This window comes from Ricinus communis, chromosome 9 (assembly GCF_019578655.1).
Source record: "Ricinus communis isolate WT05 ecotype wild-type chromosome 9, ASM1957865v1, whole genome shotgun sequence".
Lineage (NCBI taxonomy): Eukaryota > Viridiplantae > Streptophyta > Magnoliopsida > Malpighiales > Euphorbiaceae > Ricinus > Ricinus communis.
The window spans coordinates 25153614-25168113 of NC_063264.1; the positions used below are offsets into that span (position 1 = coordinate 25153614).

Consider the following 14500-nt stretch of genomic DNA (forward strand, 5'->3'; position numbering starts at 1 on the left):
GTTCGTAGATGTTTTTGTTGAGAGCTTTTGTAAATATGTCGACTAGCTGATCATAACTTTTGACAAATGGTGTTTTAATTTCTCATGATTGTACTTTTTGTCTGATGAAGTGGCAATCAACTTCGATGTGTTTGATACGTTCATGAAATACTGGGTTGGATGCAATGTGTTGGGCTACTTGATTGTCACAATACATCTGCATAGGTCGTCTACATTCTATTTTCATGTCGAGGAGTACTTGCTTGATCCAAGTGAGTTCACTTGCTGTAGATGCCATGACTCGATATTCTGCCTCTGCACTTGATCTTGCCATTACGCTTTGTTTTTTACTTTTCCATGTTACTAAGTTTCCTCCTACGAAGGTGCAGAATCCTGTCGTTGACTTTCTGTCACTGCCTCCTGCCTAATCTGCATCAAAATAGCTAATTATCGTGTTAGAGTTATTTTTATTCATCCAGATTCCTTGTCTTGGGGTTCCCTTAAGATACCTAAGTATCCTATCAATGGCCTCTAGATGACTAGTGCGAGGAGCATGCATAAACCGGCTTACCATACTTACTGCGTAAGAAATATCAGGTCTAGTGGTAGTTAGATAGATCAAATTTCCTACTAGACGTTGATAATGTACTATGTTATCTAACAGATCACCATCCTCCAAATTAAGTTTAACATTAGTTTCCATTAGGGTGTTCGTAGGTCTAGCTCCTAGTTTTTCAGTTTCTTTTAAAAGGTCGAGTACATACTTTCTTTGGGATAGAAACAAGCCTTTATATGTTTTGGCTATTTCTATTCCAAGAAAGTATGATAGTTGACCTAGATCCTTGATATCAAATTTTCTTTTTAATTCTTGTTTAACTTTTCAATTTCTTCATTATCATTACCGGTTATGATGATATCATCTACGTATACAAGAATAATGATAATGCATGTGTGAGTGTGTTTTACAAAAATAGAGAAATCCGAAGTGCATTTATTGAATTGATATTTAAGAGGAAAAGGCTTAGCTTGGCATACCATGCTCTTGGAGATTGCTTTAGTCCATAGATTGCCTTTTCTAGTTTACATACCAAAGAAGGGTTTGATGTGAACCTGTGACTTGGAGGGAAGGTCATATAGACTTCTTCTTCTAGAGTCCCTTAGAGAAATGTATTTTTAATGTCCATTTGAAATAGAATCCATCCTAAGTTAGTAGCAACAGATAATAAAATGCAAACAGTATTCATTTTTGCTATTGGTGCAAAAGTTTCCTGGTAGTCAACGCTATAGGTTTGTGTAAACCCTTTGGCTACTAATCTAGCTTTGTATCTCTCAATTGATCCATCACAATTAAATTTTATTTTGTATACCCATTTACACCCTATAGTTTTTTTGTATGGTGGTAGAGGGACAATATCCTAAGTGTTATTCTTTTCTAGGGCATAAGGTTCTTCTTTCATGGCCTTGCACCACTTGGGGTCAGTATTTGTATCATAAAAGGATGTGGGTTCTATATGTGCCGTCATATTTCCTAGATAGGCTTGATATTGATGTGACATTGAATCATAAGTGATGAATTGCTGAATTGGATATTATACCTTATGTGATACATAATCTCTTAACCTGACATGAGGTCTGGTTGGTCAAGTGGATCTTCTTAAAGCAATTTCTTCCTGAGGAGGTTCGATTTCTTTGCTGCTTGTCACATTCTCTCCCCCTGAAGGAATTGTCCTTAAGTTGAGATGTTGCTCCTCCTCTGGGTGATTGTCCTGATTAGGACTACTGTTATCAAAGAAAACAAGGTTCTACGAAAATAGTAATGTGTGTAGCCCATAAGTGTGGTTGGGAGTAGTACTACAATGGTCATACTCCTTGTAATAGGGTTCATGTTCTAGAAATGACACGTCCTTAGAGACATAAGTTTTATGAGTGAGGGGATCATAGCATTTATACCCCTTTTCTTCTACGGAGTATCCTAAGAATAAGGTTTTGGCGGAGCTTTTATCAAATTTGTTAAGTCTTTTAAGATGGACAAAAGCAGTGCAGCCAAAGACTCAAATGTGTCCTAACTCGATTTTTCTTCCTTTGAGGATTTCTAAGGGATTGAGATTTTTTAATTTGGCATTGTGTAACCTGTTGATAAGGTATGTGGCAGTGAGGATTGCATCAGACCAGTAGGTAGAAGGGACATTATTTTGAAAAAGTAGGGTACGGGTAACTTTAAGAAGGTGTCTGTTTTTTCTTTCTGAGGCTCCATTTTGTTCTGGGGTATTGATGCAAGTAGTTTAATGAAGGATGCCTTCTTTTTTAAAAAATTCTAAAAAGTTTTGGTTTATGTATTCGGTGCCATTGTCAGAACGAGAAATTTTGATTTTTTCGGTGTATTGATTTTTAATAAAGTTAAAAAATTCTTGAAAGCATGTAAACACCTTATTTTTTTCCTTTTAACAAATAGACCCAAGTAGTACGAGTATAATCGTCAATAAATGTGACGAAGTATCTAAAATGATTATACGATGTAACAGGTGCAGGTCCTCAAACATAAGAATGAATTAATTCAAATCTTTTTTCAGAAACACGAGAAGATAATGAAAAAGGAAAGTGAGCGTGTTTAGAAAATTTGCAAGTATCACAATGACTGAAATTTAAATTATAATAAAAAAGTTTGTTCAAGACGTGGTCGAAGGGATGCCTAAAACGCAAGTGCATTAGCATGCCTTGATCGACTGGTCTTGTCGACACAAGATATTAATTGGTGGAGTCCTTGAGATAGTATAGTCCATGGTCATAATGTCCCTCACCAATCATCTTCCCTGTAGTTCGGTCCTGAAACATTACTAAAGATGGTGAAAAAATAACATTGCAAGTTAAATCATAAATTATTTTACCAACTGACAATAAATTGGACTAGAAGTTAGGTAAGAACAGAACATTTTTTAGAGATTTATTAAGTAGTGTAGTAGTGCCACTACCTTGAATTTAGGTTTTGTTTCCATTAGCAACTGTCACATGTTGGAAATTCTTGGCAGGATGGAAATTTTGTAATTTCAATGAGTCCCATATCATGTGATCAGAGGCACCAGAATCAATAACCCAACCATTTTGGGTATGTTTTTAAAAATGGTGGTACAAAATTAAATGTATTAGATACCAAACCTGACCACTAGGTTGTTGATGCTGAACTAGGGCTTGGATTTAAGATAGTAATTGGTTTAGTTGGACTGTAACTGTTGGGTTGGGTCCGGGTCGAAGTCGGGTCGGGTCAGGTTTAGATCCAGATTGAAATCGGGTCGGGTCAGCTGGGTCGGAGTCGGGTTGGGTTGCTGCAAATCCGGGTCGGGTCATGGAGTCGGGTCGGGTTTGCTCATAACCCTTAGACCCGTTATAAGCACCCGACCCGCTGCTTCCCAAATTTAACCCCTCATTAGGATTTTCTCTTTTGCTTTGTCCGCCGAACCTTTTCTCCTTCTCACCTCTTCCCCCTTTCTTTACGCCTCCAGAGCTCCCCACCCCCGAGACAGCCTTAGCTGTGGGTGGAGATGCTAGCAGCCATCGCGATGATGGCCCTACTTCTTACAGTGGTCACATCGCTTGATGGTGTAAGGTCCTCCCCTCTAGCGGGCTTGTTCTTGCCGAATGGTACATGCTCGGTTGTCTGTGACATCGAGGGCTGAGTTCATCGTTCTTCTTCTTGTCTCTTCACGCTGGATATTTGCTATCACAACGTCTATTCTGGGAAGCTCTGTTGACAGGAGGTCTTGCTCTGCTCTTTTTTATATTTCTCCTGCGTTGTTTGATGGCGGAAGGTAATTCTGCAACTCTTCCCATCTGGTCAAAATTTCTGTTGCGTATTCCGGAGAAATTTTTATTTCCTGTGTAATTTATGACAGTTCCTGTTTGAGTTTGAATATATATGCAAAGTTCTGTTGATGGCCGTATAACCCCTTCGTTTTTTCCCAAATTACCTTTGATGATTCCATTAGAATGCAGAGTCAGGAAATCTGAGTTTCCATGGTGTTGGTGATCATCGAAATTGACCATATGGTCTGTCGTTTGCCACTCCTCTATTTTTTCTAACCCTTCTTCTGTTGGAGCTTCTGGCTTTTCTGGCTTTGATTTTTGTTTGGTTCTAGTGATGAACCCCAGCTTTTTTCTGCCGCTGAGTCCGATATAATTTGAGTTGCCTTTTAATGTTATGTTGGTTAGTTTGTCATTTTGAGACATGGCTGAGAAAGAATTTTTTTTTTTGAAGGGAAGGATTGATAGATAATGAGCACAGGTTTAAACCTGCTCTGATACCATGTTGAATTTTAAGATGATGAATTATATATTGTATTGAGTATGTGAATTCTGATTTTACAGTTTGGTTGTTCTTGCTTATATATACAATGGTTGCAACGGTAGCTTAATCTATACAACGGTCGCCTTGAGACCTATTTCTAACGCCCCATTCTGATTCAGGAAACGTTGAAGTGGCTTTTCTCTTTGGCAGGAATAGTTGCTTCCTTTCTTAGAAGCCTGTGAGAAATAACCTGCACAAGCTTTTCTGCTTGTGCAGCTGTGTTCTTTCTTCTTCTATGCTTTTCTTTTTGCTGCTTCCAAGAATGCTAATAAGTATCATCTTCCATCGGGAATAAGAAAAACATTTGGATGGGCTCTGTCCTTTCACATCTTTTAATCACTGCTGCGGCACTTTGTCTTTTTATGTCTTAGCCTCCTTTTCTTTCAAAAAAAAAACAATAAAAGTGTCAATTTGCCTATTAAATACATCTAATTTAATAGTAAATTATATTTTTAATAATTAAATACATTTAATTTAAATTATTTAAAAAGTAAAATAATATTAAATTTTAATATTTTAATAAATTATAAAAATTTAAAATAATATTATTCATTAATTCTACTGATATAATATTTAGTAACGCTATAAAAGGATGTATCTCATGAAACTTATAATTTAGATTTAATGAATTTAAAAATATTAAATATTAAATAAGTCAAATTTTAACTTTATTAATAAATAAATCTATAACTTATCATTTTTATTGAATAAAATTTAAATTTTAAATTTTATCATATATATTTTTATATAGCATATTTATCAGTAAATTAATAAAATAAATATTTTTTGTAAATTGAATATATTTAACTTTTAAATACAAATCTAAAGAGTTATTTACTGAAAAAAATTTAAATTAAAAATATTTAATCCTTCAATATAAATTTTATTTACTGAAAAAATCCAAATTGAATAGATTTTACTTTTGAGGGACAAATTGACCATTTGTCCAAACAACTTACGTTTTTTAGATTCCTTTTGTTACAGAAAGAAATTTTCTATTGTTTGGTTGCATAGGGAAAGTATTTTAAGAATTTACTTTTTAGTGTTTGACATATTTTAAAAGATATATTGTTTTATAAAAAATTTAAGATATTTTCAACTTATTGAAATTTATATTCTTAGTTTCTAACTAAATATAAAATAATTATACTAAAATAATTAATTTAAATTTCTTTTTATCTGAAATTTATATTAAATTTCAAATTCAAACTAGAAATATAATGCATATATTTTAAACAGTTGGAAATTACTTACCTCATCAAAATTGAATAAACATTAATTATAAAAAAATAATTTAATTAGAAATAAAAGGTAATTGTGTCAAATAATAATAAAAGAATTATTATATTATTCCTATTGATCCATATTTATTATGAATTAATTTGATCCCTTGAATATTTCTCTTTAATAAAAAGAAAACAACAGTGAACATAAACTGCCAAAATATAAGAAAAAGACTCATTCATCCATTAATTATTAAAACTTGCAGACAATCAAAATAACAGGAAAGGTTGTTAACTGCCAAAAAAAAAAAGCAATTTATATCCCTTTCAAAAGATCATATTACAAGAAACATAATACAAATTATTGATAATACAAAAGAAGTAAAGAAATAACAGCAAGATTGTAGCTACCCTCCTCAATGTTCTAATTTATTCTGCCTGTTGAAATCATGACACTAAATCACTTGCAAAATATTGCAGCATGTATGCCGACTGATGACCTAAAATTATCAGAAGTCAAACTCATTGCAATTAGTTGCATGTGTATACCAATTGAACTTGAAAAAAAAAAAAAATTTAATTACTTGGCAAAGCACCATGGCTCTGTGTTTACCATCAAGATTAAACAAAAAAAGAAAAGCTGGATAAGAAATCAGCAGAATAGCAACAGAATTTCGGTAAAAACATTCTGTCTCTCGGAATAGCAAGGGAATAGTAATATAATGGGTAATTTTCTGGGAAAACTTGACAGCCATGCATATATAATTAACTTAAAGGCTGCATCTGGGTAGAGAGATGTAAAGAAGAGAAGTGAGGAATAGGGGATGATGAAGATGGAGATGCCACCTGGGTTATTTCAGTGACAGCAGATTCCTTTTCTTCCTCAGCAATTGTATCTAACATTGCTGTTGACAATGGGCGACGCTTTGTAAGATAGATATATAGTGATGGAGCAACCTCTGTAATGTACCTAAGTGGGGTTCTCAACTTGGCCATGTCAAAGGATGTCTTGTGAGGAGAAATGGATTTTGTATAATTAGAGGAAGAAGAAGAAGAAGAAGAAAATGACGATGAAAATGGGTAAAGTTTCTTACCAATTTATAAAGAAGAGGTTGCATAGTTGCAACTTGGATGTAGCTCTCATATTGATATGGTCGGTTTGGGGTGGGGTGGGGGGCACAAAAGTAAATATGTGAATACCCTCTTTTATCTCTTCTTTGCCTAAGGGCTTAAATGATATATGAATTTTGAGAAGTTGTTGGTGAATTTCCGTCTATTAAACTTAACCCTTCAATGAGTGATAAATATTCTTTTTATTCTTTAAGTAGTAGTAGTGAGAAAAAAAAATATATTTTAAATTTTAAATTTTAAATTTTAAATATATTTTTTATTTTAATTAGTAAGAGAATAATAATATTTTAAATTTTAAGACTATTTTATATTTGTGACTTATTTTTTTATTCATTGAAGAGTCATCATGTCATGGACTCAAACTCAAAATCTCTCAATAATAAATGCTCTTACCACTTGAGCTAAGTATCAAGTGTGATATTAATGATTTATTTATTAGAGTATTATACACTAACACTCTATATGCCCAAAAACAATTTATGAATATTTGCCATGATAAGATTTAATGATGTTTATATATGGTTGTGGTTCGTATACAAAATGTTTTTCCATTTTATTTATTTTTCCTAAATGAAGTTTAAACTTCAAATTATAACTCTTCACCGAATCAAAGGTAGTATAGGGTTTTGCTAGAGTATTATTATGGCATTCTATCATTATAAGTCTATTTTTAAATATAAATAATTGATGTATTTATTTTATACGTCCTTTTACTAATATAGATTGTCAATAAATTTATAAACAATTCTTAATTATTAATACAAATTAAAATTGTATAGATAAATTTCAAAGTTATTAAGTATTAATAATTAAATTTTAAAATTAATAAAAAAGAATTTAATAAATAAAAGTAATGTATTTGATTGATCAATAATTAAATATATATATATAATTAATTAATCTAATATTTAATTATATTAATAAATTATTAAAATTAAATTATATATATATATATATATATATATATTTGGAGCTTAAATCTTGAAAGGAAAAATTATTATCAATGGTGTATATATTTTTCAAGTTTAGTCATTTTGGTGATTGAATGTTTTTTTATTCAAAATAGTTACTAGACTTTAAATAAATATCTAAATCAGTTTTTTTTTTATGTCTGATTTGTTTTCATCGGGCTGCTGAATTGACTTGAGTAGACTTTAAAACCTACGTGTTTCACCCTCCTAGTTTTCTTACTTAACGATTGAGTGTTTAGAATTTCTTCTTTTTCTTGACTTACCTCCATTCTTTAGATCATATTTCTTCCTTTTCTTGATTTCTTTTTCTTTGTTTTGTCTTTTTTTTTTTTTTTTTGTTGTATGCTTCTTTTAAAAGTCTCTAAATTTATAAACACCTAATTATTAAGTAAGAAAGCTAAGGAGTAATTTTATCAATCTCATTTATTGAAATATATAAAAAAAATTAACGTGATAAGACATATAGACAAAATTGGATCATCTCAAGCCAATTCAATAGTCCGATGAAAGATAAATCAAATATAAAAAATAATTTAAATATTTTTTTAAATCTAATAGTTGTTTTAAATAAAAACATATTCAGCTCAAAATAATTAAAATTAAAAAATACAGACACCATTAGTGTAACTTTTCCATCTTAAAAATAGTATAGTCAATATCTCCTCATTAGTTAACTGCGATTGTGGCTAGGCAAGCTAAATTCACTAATAATATGTATAATTAACACATAATTTTAAGAATTTTGTCTTTTGTTTACATACCCCTTTTATGATATATATAATTATATTAGTAACTAATTCTACATGTAATAATATAGTTCTAATATAGGCAATGACTGCCAATTTTTCAAAAGAAATATCTTCTTATTTGTCACAAACAGTCTTTAATATTATATCAAGGAGGCAATATAATTCAAAAAAAGAGATTGTGATAAATAAAATAATATCATTATCACATGATGCAATAAACTTATATAAAATTCACCTAAAAAAGTTAATACAAAATGTGTTTAAAAAGTTAATACAATAAATTTAATAAATTTTAAATCTTAATTTTTGCTTTTAATTATCATTTTGATTTATTTATCTATTGTATTTTATTTTTATATAGTATTTTTTGTTATATTATAAAATCTTGCTTTAAACTTAATTATTCATTTGATATATTTTTTATGTTTTCTTTATTTACTAATTTGAATTTATAATGAATTTTATATTCTCTTTTTCTTAATTATCTTTTGTTTTATTTTCTCATTTTAATTTAGAATTTTCATTCATCTATAGTTTTTAATTTTTTATTAATTATAAAAATATAAATATTATATAATTTTATAATATCTTTTGATTTCTATCTATAAACATTCTTAAAAAAGAAAAGAGGAAACTTTATTTTTATAAGAAAATATTGAAGCCCTTTAAGTCTTCTTTTAAACTACATAAATTTCTGTTTCTATGCTTCTATATTTTAATTTTAATTTTGACTTTATTTTATATTATTGAAATTTAATTAATAACGAATAATTAATTTATTTCTTAATGCATATTTTATATTATCAATAAAATTAGAGTTAACTATATCTTTTATTTATTTTTATTTTCATAGATTCTTATATTATTTATATTAATTTTCAATATTAAACCCAATAATTTATAAGGTAGATAAATAAAACTAAACTGATCAAAATAGAGTGGAACCGACCAAAAAGTAGGAGACCTAAGCTCCGTTTCCTCTCAACTTGAACCGGAACTATCATTTCCAGTTTAACTCATAAAAAATAATTAATCTTAATTAACTTTTTTATTTTTAAAAATCAATTGGAACCGGAACCGGCCGGCTCCATTACCACATCATCTACTTTTATATAAATTAGAATAGTTATTATATCTATACTTGATATGCAAACTAATATCAATAGAAAATATTTAACATAAATGCTCCATTATTTAGTTTACATTAGAAAATTATAATAATTTAAATAAAAATTAACTAATATAATTATTATATAAGACATAATAAATTTAACTATAAGATATAAATATAAAATTAATTTATAAATAAAAATATATAAAATATTTAATTAAATTTCACATAAATCACGATTCAATTAATTTCAAGCAAATAAACATGTCATGCAAAAAGAAAAGAAAAAGAAGAAAAAAGATCTTAGTGTTTAAAAATCAACTTTTTAAAAAAGTGCATATCTTGTATGCAAACATTGATGTCTATCTAAGCAATTATTTTTGGTATTTTAGGATGACGTCGACATCTCATAAAGAGAAAAGGTAAACAAGATTCGCACCCTTTTTGGAATTTAATTCAATTTATTTATATAATTCTATATATTTGAAATTTGTTTTTCTTCACACAAGAAAGATAACTATTTCATTTATAAAAAAGTTTAATTGTGCATTTTTTTCACAAAAAGGTAATAAAGTTTTACAACCTTTTTAGAATTTTCAAAATTCAATTCAATTTTATTATGTAGATTTTATATATATAAAATTATATTTTTCATTTATAAAGAATTTAATTGAAACTCTATGAGCTCACAAGCATAATTAGAAGATGTAAAAAAAAAAGAAAATAAAAACTAGCTCAAATGAAAAAAAAAAAAAAACTGCATCTAATATTTTTCAATTATATTGACAATTTTAAAAATTTGTAAAAAGTACTTTTCAATTGTTTATGTTGATATTTAGGGATTTGTGTCTCTCCCACATTGTTAAGTTATTAATTTTTTAGGAGTATTTCTCCCACATTGCTAAGTTAACAATCTTGAGGTACCTTCCAAGCCTATATAATAGAGGCCTCACCTTGTTATTCAATCATCCAAAAAATAAGAGAAAAATATTAGAGAGTTAAGCAATTATTTTTCTTCTATTATAAAGAGAGAATTTTAATATTTTCTCCTTTATAAATAGAGAGTTTGTAACTCCTATCATTTTCTTATAGTAAAATTCGTTTATCCTTGCCCTTGGTTTTTACCCTAATTTGTTTAGGGGTTTTCCATGTAAATCTGTGTGTTCTATTGTGTATTTTGTCTTACTTTATCTTTATTTTCTCAAATAATTAGCTGTGATTTTGCTCTATCAGGTTCATATTTTTCTACAATTGGTATCAGAGCCTGGTTGATAAGAAATTCCTTAAAATTCTGGGATTGCAGCTCAGTCTTATCTTTCACATCAGAAAAGGATTTTGAGGTTTCTTTAGTGCAAAAGAGCTTGTGTGGAGTAGTAAGAATACTTACAATTTAGGGAAGGTTCTGTCTAAGGAGATTGGTATTTAAGAGGTCCGCTTGTGACCCTCCAGTCTTTCCTGAGAACTTACCTAGTGAGTTGTATTCATTACTGCGATTCATTTTACAAGCTAAAAGGCACCGTTTGTGATAGAAGCAATGGCGGCAAAATTTAAGATTGAAAAGTTCAACAAGAGTAATTTCTCACTGTGGAAATTAAAGATAAAGGCTGTATTGAGAAAAGACAATTGTCTTGGCTATCGGTGAGCGACAACACTCACAGGATGATAATAAGTGGAATGAGATGGATGGGAATGCTATTGCAAACCTTCATCCCGGCACTGCAGATGAGATCTTGTCCAGTATAGAAGAAAAGAAAACGGCAAAGGAGATTTGGGACCACCTCAATTTGTCTGAAGCCAAGTCATTATACAACAAAATTTTCCTTAAGAGGAAACTTTACACATTAAGAATGTCAGAATCTACTTCAGTGACAGAGCACCTTAATGTCTTGAATACTCTATTTTCTCAATTCACATCTTTGGGCTATAAAATAGAGTCACAAGAACATACAGAACTTCTACTCCAAAGTCTACCTGATTCGTATGATCAACTCATCATCAGTTTGACAAATAATGTTGTTACCGAAATTCTAGTCTTTGATGATATAGCAGCCGCTATTCTTGAAGAAGAAAATCGGCGAAGGAACAAGAAAGACAAGCAGGCAGGTTCACAACAGGTGGAAGCCTTGATGGTGATGAGAGGGAGATCAACAGAACGTGGTCCAAATGGGAGTCACAATCATGGTAGATCAAAATCAAAGAGTAAGAAGAATTATAAATGCTTCCATTGTGGTAAGAAAGGTCACCTGAAGAAGGATTGTTGGAGTTTGAAGAATTCCAATCCTCAAGGGAATGTGGCATACACTTCGGATGATAGAAATGTATTGTGCTGTGAAGCAACAATATCAACTGAGTGCAAGAAGAGATTTGCTGATGTATGGCTTCTTGACTCAGGAGCAACTTATCACATGACCTCTCAAAGAGAGTGGTTCCATCATTATGAACCTATTTTAGGAGGATCTGTGTATAGTTGTGAAGATAATGCCTTAAAGATCATAGGCATTGGAACCATCAGGTTGAAGATGCATGACGGTACAGTCCGCACTATTCAAGGAGTGCGACATGTGGAAGGTCTGAAGAAGAATTTGTTATCTCTGGGACAGCTGGATGATCTTAATTGCATTATCAAAGTTTAGAAAGGAATCATGAAGATTAGCCAAGGAGCGCTTGTAATTATGAAAGGAGAAAAAATTGCTGCTAATTTATATATGTTTCTGGGAGAGATTGTGCATGAAGCAGAAGCATCTGTTGCTTTAAGTAGTTCAAGCGAGAGATTTGCAATGGTGTGGCATCAGAAGCTTGGGCATATGTCTGAACAAGGCATGAAGGTTCTTGCTGAGAAAAATCTACTTCTTGGTCTCACAAATGTGTCATTACCCTTTTGTGAGCATTGCATAACAAGCAAGCAGCATCGACTACAGTTCAATACATCCAATTCTAGAAGCAAGGATGTTTTAGAATTAGTTCACTCTGATGTATGGCAAGCACCAGTTTCATCACTAGGAGGAGCTAAGTACTTTGTGTCCTTCATCGATGATTACTCCAGGAGATGTTGGGTGTATCCTATCAAGAGCAAGGGAGATGTATTTGCAGTTTTCAAAACTTACAAAGCGCGGGTTGAACTTGATTGAGGCAATAAGATCAAGTGTTTGAGGACAGATAATGGAGGAGAATACACAGGTAATGAATTTAATAGCTTTTGCAAGCAAGAAGGCATCAAGAGGCAGTTCACTACGGCATACACTCCTCAACAAAATGGAGTGGCAGAGCGGATGAACAGAACTCTGTTAGAAAGAACTAGAGCATTGTTGGGAGCTGCAGGCCTAAATAAGGCATTGAGGCGATTAACACACTTTGTTATGTGATTAACCGGTCTCCATCTACAGCAATTGATCAAAAGACACCGATGGAGATGTGGACTGGGAAGCCAGTTGATTATTCAAACCTCCATATATTTGGAAGTCCTGTGTATGTGATGTATAATACCTAAGAAACTACAAACCTGGATCCAAAATCCAGGAAGTGTTTATTCTTGGGATATGCTGATGGTGTAAAGGGGTATCGCCTGTAGGATCCCACTGCCCACAAGGTTATAATCAGCAGGGATGTAATCTTCTTAGAAGATAAATTGAAGGGAGAAGATGATAGCACTTCAAAAAAAAATTTAGAGACTACAACTATACCGGTGGAAAGAAAGTCTACAAAAGAAGATTCTTCTAAAGCAGCACCAGAGCACGAAGAGGAAGAACCAGTCGAGCTTGAAGAGCCAGCCGAGTTTGAAGAGTCAGAACTTGGAAAGGGAAAACGTATAAAATTTACACCAACCTGGCAGAAAGATTATGATATAGGCAACAATGTCGCATACTGTCTTTTAACTGAGGAAGGGGAGCCATCAACTCTCCAATAAGGAATGAGCAGTTCAGATGCATCTCAGTGGATGGCAGCAATGCAAGAAGAGATGGAAGCTCTACATAAGAACAAGACTTGGGAGCTTGTGCCACTACCACAAGAAAGAAAGGCCATTGGCAACAAATGGGTCTTTAAGATCAAAAGAAATAGTGATGATCAAGTGGAGTGGTTTCATGCAAGAATGGTGGTGAAAGGATATGCTCAGAAGGAGGGGATTGACTTCAACAAAATATTTTCCCCGTGGTTCGATTAACAACTGTTCGAGTAGTCTTGGCGATGTGTGCTACATTTGACTTACATCTAGAGCAGCTAGATATGAAAACAGCTTTTCTTCATGGAGATCTTAAGGAAGAAATTTATATGCTCCAGCCAGAAAGTTTTGAAGAAAAAGGAAAGCGGAACTTGGTTTGTAGGTTGAACAAATATTTATACGGTTTAAAGTAGGCGCCGAGGTGTTGGTATAAGAGATTTGATTCCTTTATCATGAGCCTTGGATACAACAGACTTAATGCAGACCCTTGTGCATATTTCAAGAGGTTTGGTAAAAGTGATTTTATTATCTTACTGTTGTATGTAGATGACGACATGTTGGTAGCAGGCCCCAACAAAGATCATATTGAAGAACTAAAGGCACAGTTGGCTAGGGAATTTGAAATGAAGGACTTGGAACCAGCAAACAAGATTCTAGGGATGCAAATTCACCGAGACAGAAACAATAGGAAGATTTGGCTTTCTCAGAAAAATTATTTGAAGAAGGTCTTGCGACACTTTAATATGGAAGATTGTAAGTCAATTTCTACCCCACTTCCTGTTAGTTTAAAATTATCCTTCAGTATGAGTCCTAGCAGTGAAGAAGAAAGGATGAAAATGTCTCGAGTACCGTATGCATCAGTAGTGGGGAGTTTAATGTTTGCGATGATTTATACACGACCAGACATTGCACATGCAGTGGGAGTAGTAAGTTGGTACATGGCGAATCCTGGCAGAGAGCATTGGAATGCTGTAAAGAGGATTCTAAGATATGTTAAGGGAACCTCAGATGTTGCATTGTGTTATGGAGGATTAGACTTTATTATCAAAGGATATGTTGA

At 31.9% G+C, this 14500-nt stretch overlaps 1 long non-coding RNA gene across 1 annotated transcript; it reads right to left on the reverse strand.

Moving 5' to 3' along the window:
• Nucleotides 1-5764: 5764 nt before the first annotated feature.
• LOC125371062 lies at nt 5765-6627 on the reverse strand. The gene is made up of 2 exons (XR_007217267.1): nt 6388-6627; nt 5765-6041 (listed from the first exon to the last, which is right to left on the reverse strand). It is a non-coding gene; the product is annotated as an uncharacterized LOC125371062 (long non-coding RNA).
• Between the last annotated feature and the right edge of the window lie 7873 nt (nt 6628-14500).